Below are 12,557 nucleotides of genomic sequence, written 5' to 3'. Positions count from 1 at the left end.
TGTGGGATATTTTTAAAATAAACAAATAAGTAAAACAAGGTAAAAGTAAACAGATACAGGGAGCAGATTGGTGGTTATCAAAAGAAAGGAAAGTAGGGCAAGGGTAAATGGGTAAAGGGGGTTCATAGTGCAGTGATGGATAGAGACTAGGCTTTTGGTGGTAAGCCTGCTGCAGTATAGGTAGAAGCCAACAGTGATGTTGTACAGATAAAAACTTACACCATTTTATAAGTCAACATTACCTCAATTAAAAAACAAACTTGGATACGCCATATATTCAGTTTGAGTTAGTCCAATGAGCAAATATTACTGTTAAAATATTAAAGTTCTATATACCCATTAGGACTGGACATGGAACAACAGACTGGTTCCAAATCAGGAAAGGAGTACATCAAAGCTGTATATTGTCACCTTGCTTATTTTACTGACATGCAGAGTACATCATGAGAAATGATGGACTGGATGAAGCACAAGCTGGAATCAAGATTGCCGGGAGAAATATCAGTAACCTCAGATATGCAGATGACACCAGCCTTATGGCAGAAAGCCAAGAACTAAAGAGCCTCTTGAAGACAGTAAAAGAGGAGAGTGAAAAAGTTAGCTTAAAGCTCAACATTCAGAAAACAAAGATAGTGACATCCGGTCCCATCACTTCAAGGCAAATAGATGAGGGAACAATAGAAACAGTGACAGACTTTATTTTGGGGGGCTCCAAAATCACTGCAGATGGTGACTGCAGCCATGAAATTAAAAAAAAAAAAAACACTTGCTGCTTGGAAGAAAAGTTATGACCAACCTAGACAGCATACTAAAAAGCAGAGACATTAATTTGCCAACAAAGGTCCATCTAGTCAAAGCTATGGTTTCTCCAGTAGTCATGTATGGATGTGAGAGTTGGACTATAAAGAAAGCTGAGTGCTGAAGAATTGATGCTTTTGAACTGTGGTGTTGGAGAAAACTCTTGAGAGTCCCTTGGACTGCAAGGAGATCCAACCAGTCCATCCTAAAGGAAATCAGTCCTGAATATTCTCTGGAAGGACTGATGCCAAAGCTGAAACTCCAATACTTTGGCCACCTGATGCGAAGAACTGACTCACTTGAAAAGACCCTGATGATGGGAAAGATTGAAGGCAGGGGGAGAAGGGGACAGCAGAGGATGCGATGGTTGGATGGCATCACCGACTCAATGTACGTGAGTTTGTGTAAACTCCAGGAGTTGGTGATGGACAGGGAGGCCTGGCATGCTACAGTCCATGGGGTCACAAAGAGTTGGACACGACTGAGCGACTGAACTGAACTGAATATACCTATTAAGGATTCATGATTATCTCTACTTGTGCTTTCTACATTGTTATCAAATAAAATAAAATTATATTGTAAATTTATAATAAAAATAAATTAACAAATAAATATTACAGTAGTGCTGAAAGAGGGAAAAATTGGTTCAGAAGTTACCCAAGACAAACTTGGTCTGTGACACTCTGCTCTTCAGGAGTCCATCCTTTTATAAACTATTCAGGCTCAGACTCTTCCCCAAGTCTCTTAATTTTCCCAATTTAATCATAATTCCCAAGGAAGGGGTCCAGATATTGGTCTTTTTAAGATAGCTCCCAGGTGATTTCAAATGTTTAAAGTCAAAATATTATATATTTTGTACTAACTATGTTGTTGTTTAGTCGCTAAGTCGTGTCCAACTCGTTGTGACCCCGTAGACTATATATAGCCTGCCAGTCTCCTCTGTCAGTATGGGATTTCCCAAGTAAGAATACTAGAGTGGGTTGCCATTTCCTTCTCCAGAGGATCTTCCTGACCCAGGGATATAACCCATGTCTCTTGCATTGGCAGGTGGATTCTTTATCTCTGAGCCACAAGAGAAGCCCTTATAATAACTCTAAATTGAGTATGACTTTTAAAAATTGTGAATCACTATATTGTACACCTGTAACATATATAATATTGTATATCAACTATAATTCAATAAAAAACTCAAGGAAGAAAAGAATAGCAAGTTCAAAAAAAAAACCCAAACACAGAATTCTATGACAAAAAATTACATCTGCTTTTACAAAGTAAATTTATAAACATTTTCAGACACATAACCAACCCTTTTTGCTCCCTCTGTGAAAGGATAATAATTTAAATTAAAGGGACAAAAAATGTTTATTTTGCTCTTGTTATTGTTGTTCAATTGCTAAAACATGTCCAACTCTTTGCAACCTCATGGACTGCAGCACACAAGATCCCTTAGAAGAAATGGAGTAGCCCATCATAGTCAACAAAAGAGTCCAAAATGTAGTACTTTGTTCAGTTCAGTCACTCAGTCATGTCTGACTCATTGTGACCCCATGAACCACAGCATGTCAGGCCTCCCTGTCCACCACCAACTCCCGGAGTTCACCCAAACCCATGTACATTGAGTCGGTGATGCCATCCAACCATCTCATCCTCTCTTGTCCCCTTCTCCTTCTGCCCTCAATCTTTCCCAGCATCAGGGTCTTCTCAAAAGAGTCAGCTCGTTGCATCAGGTGGCAAAAGTATTGGAATTTCAGCTTCAGCATCAGTCCTTCCAATAAACACCAGGACTGATCTCCTTTAGGATGGACTGGTTGGATATCCTTGCAGTCCAAGGGACTCTCAGGAGTCTTCTCCAACACCACAGTTAAAAGGATCAATTCTTTGGCGCTCAGCTTTCTTCATAGTCCAACTCTCACATCCATATATGACCACTAGAAAAAACATAACCTTGACTAGACCCAACTTTGTGGGCAAAGTAATGTCTCTGCTTTTTAATATGCTGTCTAGGTTGTACTTGTTGCCATCTCTAAAACATCAGAATGATCTTGGTTCATTCCAAAGCAAACCATTCAACATCATAGTAATCCAAGTTGACTGGTTTTATGAATAAACATTTATTTAATGTTTATTGGATTTGACTGAATTACCATGTTCCATCCAATATGGTAGCCTCCAATCTCATGTAGCTACAGAGCACTTAAAATACATAAACATATTATGAGCTGAAAGTGTACAATACATATCGTATCTTAAAGACCTTATACAAAAAAGTAAAATACCTCAGTAATAATTTCTACATATTGGTTACATGTTGAGGTGGTAATATTATGTATAAATATAGATAGATAGATTTTAAATTATACTTAAAATGTAAAAAGTGGAGATCCAATATAGGAGGGTGTTTGCTGATAATAATACCACTAAAGAAGATGCCTCTAGGAGTATTTAAAGAAAGGCTATTAGCAAAGAGAAGTCCACAGCAAACTTTCACAAATGTATATATAATAGTGAGAAAGGCCATAGTATCTTGTGACAATCCTTGGGTTGCCCACATGGATGGACTCCCAGATTTCACTTCCTCACACCTGACTACCTTGAATCTGTTGGATAGGAACACATCATCACACATGGTAATGACTTTTAGAATCACAGGATTTGTGAAATTTCTGGTATTTCATAGGTATTTCCACACAGCATTTGGCCATTTTTTTCTGTCCTATTAGAAAGTATTTGCCTAGAGAAAAAAATAATTATTTGTTTCACATTCACAAATTACCTAAAGGAACTTCCTTCAAAATAACTGCTTCTTTTTGTTTGATGATATTTAGTTTCAATGAAGCTTTAATTTTTTTTTTTTTTCCCTTGAGAAAAGAATATCTTGAAGCCTTCAAGGAGAATAACTTTCAGAGAATTGTAGGGGTATTTTTCTCCCTGGTGCAACGAAAGCTGCTATTGTTGTGCTGTGTTTTATTAAATAAAAGAAACTATTTCTAAAGTTTGTTTATCTCATCACCTCTGATACTCTTTATTACAGTGATAGATTTTCTCAGCAGCAGCTTCATCAAATGTGAAGTAAAGTGGTCAGAAAACCACTAACAGAAAGCAACAGAAACTTGTGTCATAGGAATAGAAGTGCAATGTCCAGTTATGCACCCCTCCTGACTTATTCTGGCCATAGCACTACTACTCCACTACAAAAGCCTTCTTAAAATAGACTAAACACATCTCCTATTCCACACCATCATCATCTCAGTTCAGTTCAGTAGCTCAGTCATATCCAACTCTTTGTGACCCCATGGACTGCAGCATGCCAAGCTTCCCTGTCCATCACCAACTCCTGGAGTTTACTCAAACTCATGTCCATTGAGTCGGTGATGCCATTCAACCATCTCATCCTCTGCCATCCCCTTCTCCTCCTACTTTCAATTGTTCCCAGCATCACGGTATTTTCAAATGAATCAGTTCTTTGCATCAGGTGGCCAAAGTATTGGAGTTTCAGCTTCAGTATCAGTCCTTCCAGAGAATATTCAGGATTGATTTCCTTTAGGATGGACTGGTTAGCTCTCCTTACTGTCCAAGGGACTCTCAAGAGTCTTCTCCAACACCACAGTTCAAAAGCATCAATTCTTCAGCATTCAGCTTTCATTATAGTCCAAATCTCACATTCATACATGACTACTGGAAAAACCATAGCTTTGACTAGATGACCTTATTTGGCAAAATAATGTACTTACTTTTTAATATGCTCTCTAGTTTGGTCATAACTTTTCTTCCAAGGAGTAAGCATCTTTTAATTTCGTGGTTGCAGTCACCATCTGTAGTGATTTGGGAACCCAAAAAATAAATAAATAAATCAAACCTGTCAGTGTTTCCACTGTTTCCCCATGTATTTGCCATGAAATGATGGGAACAGATGTCATGATCTTAGTTTTCTGAATGTTGAGTTTTAACCAACTTTTTCACTGTCCTCTTTCACTTTCATCAAGAGGCTCTTTAGTTCTTTGCTTTCTGCCATAAGTGTGGTGTTATCAGGATATCTGAGGTTATTGATATTTCTCCGAGCAATCTTGTTTCCAGCTTGTGCTTCATCCAGCTTGGCATTTCTCATGATGTACTCTGCGTATAAGTGAAACAAGCAGGGTGACAATATATAGCCTTGACGTACTCTCTTCCCAGTTTGGAGCCAGTCTGTTGTTCCATGTCCAGTTCTAACTGTTGCTTCTTGACCTGCATACAGATTTCTCAGGAGGCAGGAAAGGTGGTCAGGTATTCCCATCTCTTTAAGAATTTTCCACAATCTGTTGTCATCACACAGTCAAAGGTTTTGGTACAGTCAATAGAAGAAATAGATGTTTTTCTGGAAATCTTGCTTTTTTGATGATCCACCGGATGGTGGCAATTTGATCTCTGGTTCCTCTGCCTTTTCTAAATCCAGCTTGAACACCTAGAAGTTCACAGTTCACATACTGTTGAAGCCTGGCTTCGAGAATTTTGAGTATTTCTTTGCTAGTATGTGAGATGAGTGCAATTGTGCAGTATTTTGAGTACTCTGACATTGAGTTTCTTTTGGATTGGGATGAAAACTGACCTTTTCCAGTCCTGTGGCCACTGCTTAGATTTCCAAATTTGCTGGCATAGTCATTGCAGGACTTTCACAGTATCATTTTTTTAGGATTTGAAACAGCTCAACTGGAATTCCATCACCTCCACTAGCTTTTTTCATTGTGATGCTTCCTAAGGCCCACTTGACTTCGCATTCCAGGATGTCTGGCTCTAGGTGAGTGATCACAACATCATGATTATCTGGGTCATAAAGATCTGTTTTGTATAGTTCTTCTGTGTATTGTTGCCACCTCTTCTTAATATCTTCTGCTTCTGTTAGGTCCATACACTTTCTGTTCTTTATTGAGCCCATCTCTGCATGAAAAGTTCCCTTGGTATCTCTAATTTTCTTGATGAGGTCTCTAGTCTTTCCCATTCTATTGTTTTCCTCTATTTCTTTGCATTGATCACTAAGTTCTCCTTGCTATTCTTTGGAACTCTGCATTCAAATGGATGTATCTTTCTTTTTTCCCTTTGCTTTTTGCTTCTCTTCTTTTCACAGCTATTTGTAAGGCCTCTTCAAACAACCATTTTGCCTTTTTGTATTTCTTTTTCTTGTGCATGGTCTTGATTACTGCCTCCTGTATAATGTCACAAACCTCCATCCATAGTTCTTCAGGTACTCTGTATATCAGATCTAATTGCTTCAATGTGTTTCTTGCTTCCAAGAAAGAAACACATTGTATAATTGTAAGGGATTTGAGTTAGGAGTTGGTGATGGACAGGGAGGCCTGGCGTGCTGCAATTCATGGGGTCGCAAAGAGTCGGACACGACTGAGCGACTGATCTGATCTGATCTGATCTGAAATGGTCTAGTGGTTTTCCCTACTTCAATTTAAGTCTGAATTTGGCAATAAGGAGTTCATGATCTGAGCCACAGTCAGCTCCCAGTCTTGTTTTTGCTGACTGTATAGAGCTTCTCCATCTTTGGCTGCAAAGAATATAATCAATCTGATTTCAGTATTGACCATCTGGTGATGTCCATATGTAGAGTCTTCCAAGCCATCATAGCTGAAGTAATTTACAGCTAGTGCATTCCTGATGTTTGCCTCTTTATAAATTGATAATTTTGATCCACTCTCCACTATCTTTCCCTTCTCCTTGAAATGCTTTGATGAATATTTTAGCTTCAAATTAGAAAATACTACCAATTAAGGGGTTCTCCCTTCCCCTTCTCCATGCTGGTTGATAAACTTTTACCAGAATGTAATATTGCCAGAGGAGGAATTGCAAATTTTGTAATGCAACCCAGAAATACAGCTAGGGCAATGAGTGGTGATAGTAGATGCCAGAGAAAGAAAATATGGTAAATAATGTTGACATTATTCTGCTTATTAATATAAAATAGGGTTTGTGTTAGGTCTAGTGACTCCTTAGCCTGGGGGTGCCATTTTCCTGTTTGTATCCAGAAGGATCCCAACAATTTCTTGAAGTTGAATTTATACAGCCTCTAAGAGATGTGACCTCTTACAGCCAGATCTATCTACATGGAGGCTACTGGTCCAACTTCAGAGATTCATCAAATTCATGTCTCCATCACTTTGAAGATGCACTATATAGTCCTGGGATTTGGAATCAGTGTAAAGGCAAATCTCAGCTCTGATTCTAACTACTTGATATTATGACAGTTGATAAAATATTTCCTCACAATTCTCTAGGAAATTCTTCAGTTGAAATACCCAACAGCTGTGCAATTTTTGAGTTACAGCACCTGGTCAAGGATCTCTAAGTCTAATGCAGGGATCTGACAGATAAATAGACAAGCACACATGGTAAACTGACTGATATAGAAAAGTGCAAGATCATTCATGGATGCATACAAGGCACTTGTCTGCTCGGACAAAGAAAGTTTTTTTCCAGAGAACATTAACACTCCCCTAGTTTTAGCAGAGCAAAAGTCAGTGGCTGGACATTCTGGGCAGTCTGCACTTCAAATGCCGATACCCTCAAATCTGCATCCTTGGAACAATATATATTAACAATTTTGCTCAGGACTGAGGGACTCAGTAGGCAAAAGTTGCTGAGTTAGCCTCTCCATGGGACCATGAAGCTTTATTCTTCGCATTGCTGAAGTACAAACTGGTGAAAGCATGAAGACTTTTATTTCTTTGCAGAAAATGACCCTGAAAAGAAAGCCAACTGCTAATGTTTGAAGTAGCAATGAAGAGAAAAGGATGATTCTTAGCCAGAAAATAGCTTTATAAATTACTTTGGTTTTATATTTATAGAACTATTCAGAGTTGATAGGGTTCAACTACATTTTTACTTATATTTATGGCATCTAGGGTTGGAACTGTGGGCTACAGAGTATGCAAATTGGGGGAATTTAGGATATTGTAGAACATTACTTGTAAATGACCAGGATCTGCTCAGTTCTGATCATTATGGCTAAAGTATAAAGAAAATCATGCACTAAAGCTCAACTCCAAGCAGTGCAGCTTGTTCTGATGTATTATTCCCCTCACTAATATCACAGCTTCTGTGATGGCTGGAGGCACACAGTGGAAAACAGAGAAATGCAGCTGGGCTCACAAGTATACACCATGATGACTTTTTACTGTTCTTCATGCTTATACCTCTTGAATGAAACTAAAACTAATTTTCTGAAAATAAATAGCCATTTACTCAAATGAGTTATTTAACAAAAAAGCACATATCAAAAACATTCCCCATGATTTTAAAGTTTAATGTGTCATCATGCAAATTCTCATTGGTCTTTCACGTTGGTTATTCAGTGAGACTCATGACTTGTTTGATAGATGATACCGGATGAAGCCTTTGAGCAGAAATCTTTATATTACTGGTAGAACAGCAACTCCTCAGTTCTTATCCCCTTGAAGGAAAAAATTCAATCAAGAGACACAATAGAGTTTCAAGCAGTAGGGGTTTTTTAGACAAAGCAAAAGCACACTGTCGAGAAAGGAGAACAGGCTCTCTGGAGACCAGAAGTAGCCCCACAGTGAGGGTAGGTTTCATTTTTTCAGAGTGGTGAAAACTCCTCTGTGTCCTGTGTCATCTGACTGACAAGTTGATTGATGGCTTAAGATTATATACTTTTTCTCCTTGTGGAAAGGCACTTACCATTAACACTGAAGCAAGACCCAGGGGTAGGGGGTGGGGGTGGGGATAGAGTCGGAGGTGGGACCCCAAGATAATTCATGTAAATAGGACATAATGAACCCCAGGGGCATTCAGAATCACCTTTTAGTCTTGATGTATCAATGCTGGTGTTGGTGATTTGGAAAACCCCTGTTGGGTTTTGATATCTTGTTTGGGCTTGATAAGGCTGGCAACTTAGTGATCTTGACCACAAAAGTGTGGCTCTCTGGGCATGCTCTGGTCACAACTTCCAGGTGGGGCAGGGAAAGATGACCCATCCACGATGGGGTGGTACCTGCTCATGTCCGATTAACTGCCTAACATTTATAACTGCCCTCATTTTTCCTACTGGGCACTGAGGAGATTAAAACTGGTTTCCAGTCCCAAGGTTTGAGGCCAATTTGTGAGGTTATTATATTGTGCTAGCTGGGGTCCCTGAGGCTGAGATAGATTGTGGGTGACATTAACTTTTGAAGCTAACTTCATAAAACAGAAATGAACCATGGGACAAGGGTGAGAAGAAAAGAAGTCGAACACTTGACAGAAAGAAGGATGAGGGAGATACGGGTGTGTGTGTAGATTTAGAATACAGAATGAAGTACTCGTCTCTCTGAATTTTGCTTTTGCATATTCAGGGGCTGAAACCCAGTGTAGGGTTTTCTGTTGCTACATTGGAGTAAGAGTTGGGGTTTAGTGAGTTTAACTCAACATCATCTCACTCTTAGAGTTCTTAGACTAAGATGTTGGAAAATGATCTTTTTGAGAAATTATAATACTGGATTTTATAGAATTTGCTCCCAGATACTAGCTGCTTATAGAGCTCTATTTTCCCTTTTTGGAAGCACAAAGTACTCCCTGTTGTGTTGTGTCCCTTGTAGTTTGGTGTGGAAATGGAACCAAATTGTCTCCAGAGAAACATGAGTGTGAACGATACTTGCCAATTCCAGATATGGCTCAGAAGAAACCTTTCAGAGGTACACCTTGATAGTGTTTCCTTCTGAGGATAGGATGCCAACACTGCAACATGTGAGGGGAAGGTAGAGTCATCAAAGGGAGAGACCCTGAATTGCTGAGTTAAGTGCAGGCACCTGCAAAGCAGGAAATCCACTCTGGACTATTATGTGAGGGGAAAAAAACAGACTGCTGCTGTATCTGAGCAAGAACACACTAGGGTTGATTTCTAGTAGCCATTTCACCATGATGGTGATGCTTCAATTGACTATCAGATCCATAGTGGGACCTTCCATGTCCTGCTGTGCACCCAGAGAGCCTATGTCCATAGACTGCACCCCTTGGACACCTTTGCTCTTCAGCTTTTGGTTGACTTTAACCAACAGGGTATACTAGCAGCAAATCAGAAGATGAGCGAATCCAGCCAGAGATAAGCCAAGAGGAGAAGGGAGGAGGAAGGTGTTTATCTTCATTCTCCTTGGTTTTTCTCAAGCAGCTACTATAAAGCAGCTACATCTCTCACTGTATGAAGGTGACATCAAGCCTTCCCTTGTCCTTCAAACCAAGAGTGCTCACAAATTCAACTGTCACTAATACTGGGTAAGTTGCCATTTTTCTTTGTTCCCTCAGTCCTGCCCACACCTTTGTAAATGGATCTTTCCTTTAAAATCTATTCATTTAAACTGTGTTGATCAGGATATCTATTCCTTCTGCCACTCTGGCAGATAACAAACTCTGTTACTATCTTATTCTATAACCATATCCTTGCTGGATCATGTCCCTCAACCCTTTACTGCTGATTTCCAGAGAAATATATAAAAAGAATTATTTCTAGTCTCTTGTTAGGCTCACCATGAAGACTGTGCAAATAAAGGCCCAGAGAAGGAAACTGACTTTCCCAAAACATTCATCATCTTAAGCACAGAACCAGGCCTCTGGCTGAAAAAGAGTGAGCATGAAGAGGAGAACTTTCTAAAGAAAAAAAGAGCAGAATTGGAACTAGAAACATCATAGTACTTTTCCCACTGACACTTCTTTATCTGAATGCCAGGGAAGGGTCACCTTGGGAACATTCCTTGCCATCTGTTCTCAACCAGTTAGGAATTAGATAGGAATGTTGGCAAGAAGTGTGTTGGGAACTCACCTTAGACCTTGGAACCTGAGCCTCCCATTGTGAACCCTCAGGTTTTACTCCAAGTCCCCAGCTTCTGCATTGATCTCTAGGGCAGATGTGCCTGAAATCAACATGTGGGGTTGGCCTAGATCCCCCAGGAGAGAATCCCTTCTTGATATTATGGCAATAGAGACATAGCCACACCATCTTCATCAATAAGATTCACAGATGGAACCTGCTTTGGGGAAATCTGAGAGCTGACCCAAGGCTGTCCTGGTTAGCTGAGGGTTGAGGGGGAAGGGATATAGGGTCCCCAGCCATTGTAGAAAGCTGCAAACAGATAGAAGAGCTTGAAAGAGGAGTGGAAACGCCATGCTGTAGCTCTCAAGGAAATGTGATTGCTTTCTCTCTCTTGACCTTCCTCATCATCAGCTTTATATTTCAGGGACACCAGAGCATGGAGAGGTCAACGTGACCGTTTAGGGAGACTTGACTGAGAATTCTTACTGCCTTCTCTCCTAAATACCTCATTTTTCTAGTCTTATTTCCCTGACAACTTCAAAATAGCACTCAAAGTAATACCTGGGAGAAAGCATTGTGGGTTCTTTGGGGGGCGAGGTCTGTAATTTATGAGGCTTTGTGTCTCTGGCACCCCCACCAGGCTCTGGTGGGTAGCAGGTATTCATAGAATATTCACACTCTTAATGACAACCAATGAATGTTGTTGAGAAGTCCCAAGATATCAGGAGGCAGGTACTAATTTTAGTGCGTTTTCCACAAATAGTGAGTTTTAAAGCTTTGAAGACCACCTTTAGGAAACTTAAGCAAAATAATGATCAAATACCCTTTTTCAGGAGATTTTAATGCTGATAAAAATACATTCCATTGCATTTATAGGGGTCAAACTATAAATTTCTGTGGTGAGTCAAATTGTGAGAAATTATATTACAGCTAGTATGTCAATTACTTAGCCATTGAATTAATCATCAGACATTTCTTTATTCTTATTTTATATCTTTGAAATTCCAAATACTGTGAATTCCATGCACCTTTACAATGTTTAACAGATAATTCTGTTTTAAGTGCCCCCCATCCCATTACAGATCACCTACCTTCTACACTGTTCATCAGAATTGTTGTTTTTAAATCTTCACCAGATTGCATCATCTAAGCATTAATAAACTTTGAAGCTTTAAAAAAATTATAACTCATCTTCCCTGACCTTTTAGATCCTTCTAAACTTCAATCTAAAAACATAATCAAACAAGTGGCCCCCTTTCTTAGCCCTGTCTTCTGTTGTGGTTCAGTTGTTTATCTTCCTTTCTCTCCGGAATTGCCCTTAGAAAGAATTCCAGCCCAATCTCATCTGAAGGCTCAAATAATATTTTTCTGGCTGAATTTATAATAGTCAGTCTACTTTTCTAAACAGGAGTTAAGGAGAGGGGAGAGACAGAAACAGAAACATGGAGAGAGCAAAGGTTGGTTTTCTGTTTGAAAAGAAAATTGAGACATAATTTTGAACTGAAATATCAAAGAATTCAGGATCCTAACTGATAAAGAATCTATGACTCAGAAAGATTAAATAATTTACCTAAACTCACTGAGCAAGTTGTTACAAACTCCCAGTTGAATCCTCTTTCCAACTTTCAAGAGTCCATTTATCTAACATTTGTTGATTAACCACAATGAGGTAGAATTGGAGTCTAACTAGACATCTAAGCCAGCTAAACAGAATCCCATTCCTTGAAATGCATGCAGTCAGCTAACAACTAATATGACCAAAAAATACACTGCCTTAATTTACAAATAATTTATACTAATATCAAAATTCCCATCCCAATAGGTATGCAGAGTTTTATACTTTTCAAAGTTCATACAGACCTATTAAGCTCCATGGTTTCATTTCACCTTGCAGGGATATGTTGTATCCCTCTTTTGGTCTTATCATTTTGCAACTCATTCTCACTAGAACCTAAAGCTGTACTACCAACAATCC

This window comes from Bos mutus, chromosome 2 (assembly GCF_027580195.1).
Source record: "Bos mutus isolate GX-2022 chromosome 2, NWIPB_WYAK_1.1, whole genome shotgun sequence".
In the NCBI taxonomy this organism is placed as follows: domain Eukaryota; kingdom Metazoa; phylum Chordata; class Mammalia; order Artiodactyla; family Bovidae; genus Bos; species Bos mutus.
Note: the sequence above shows the minus strand (reverse complement) of the source record.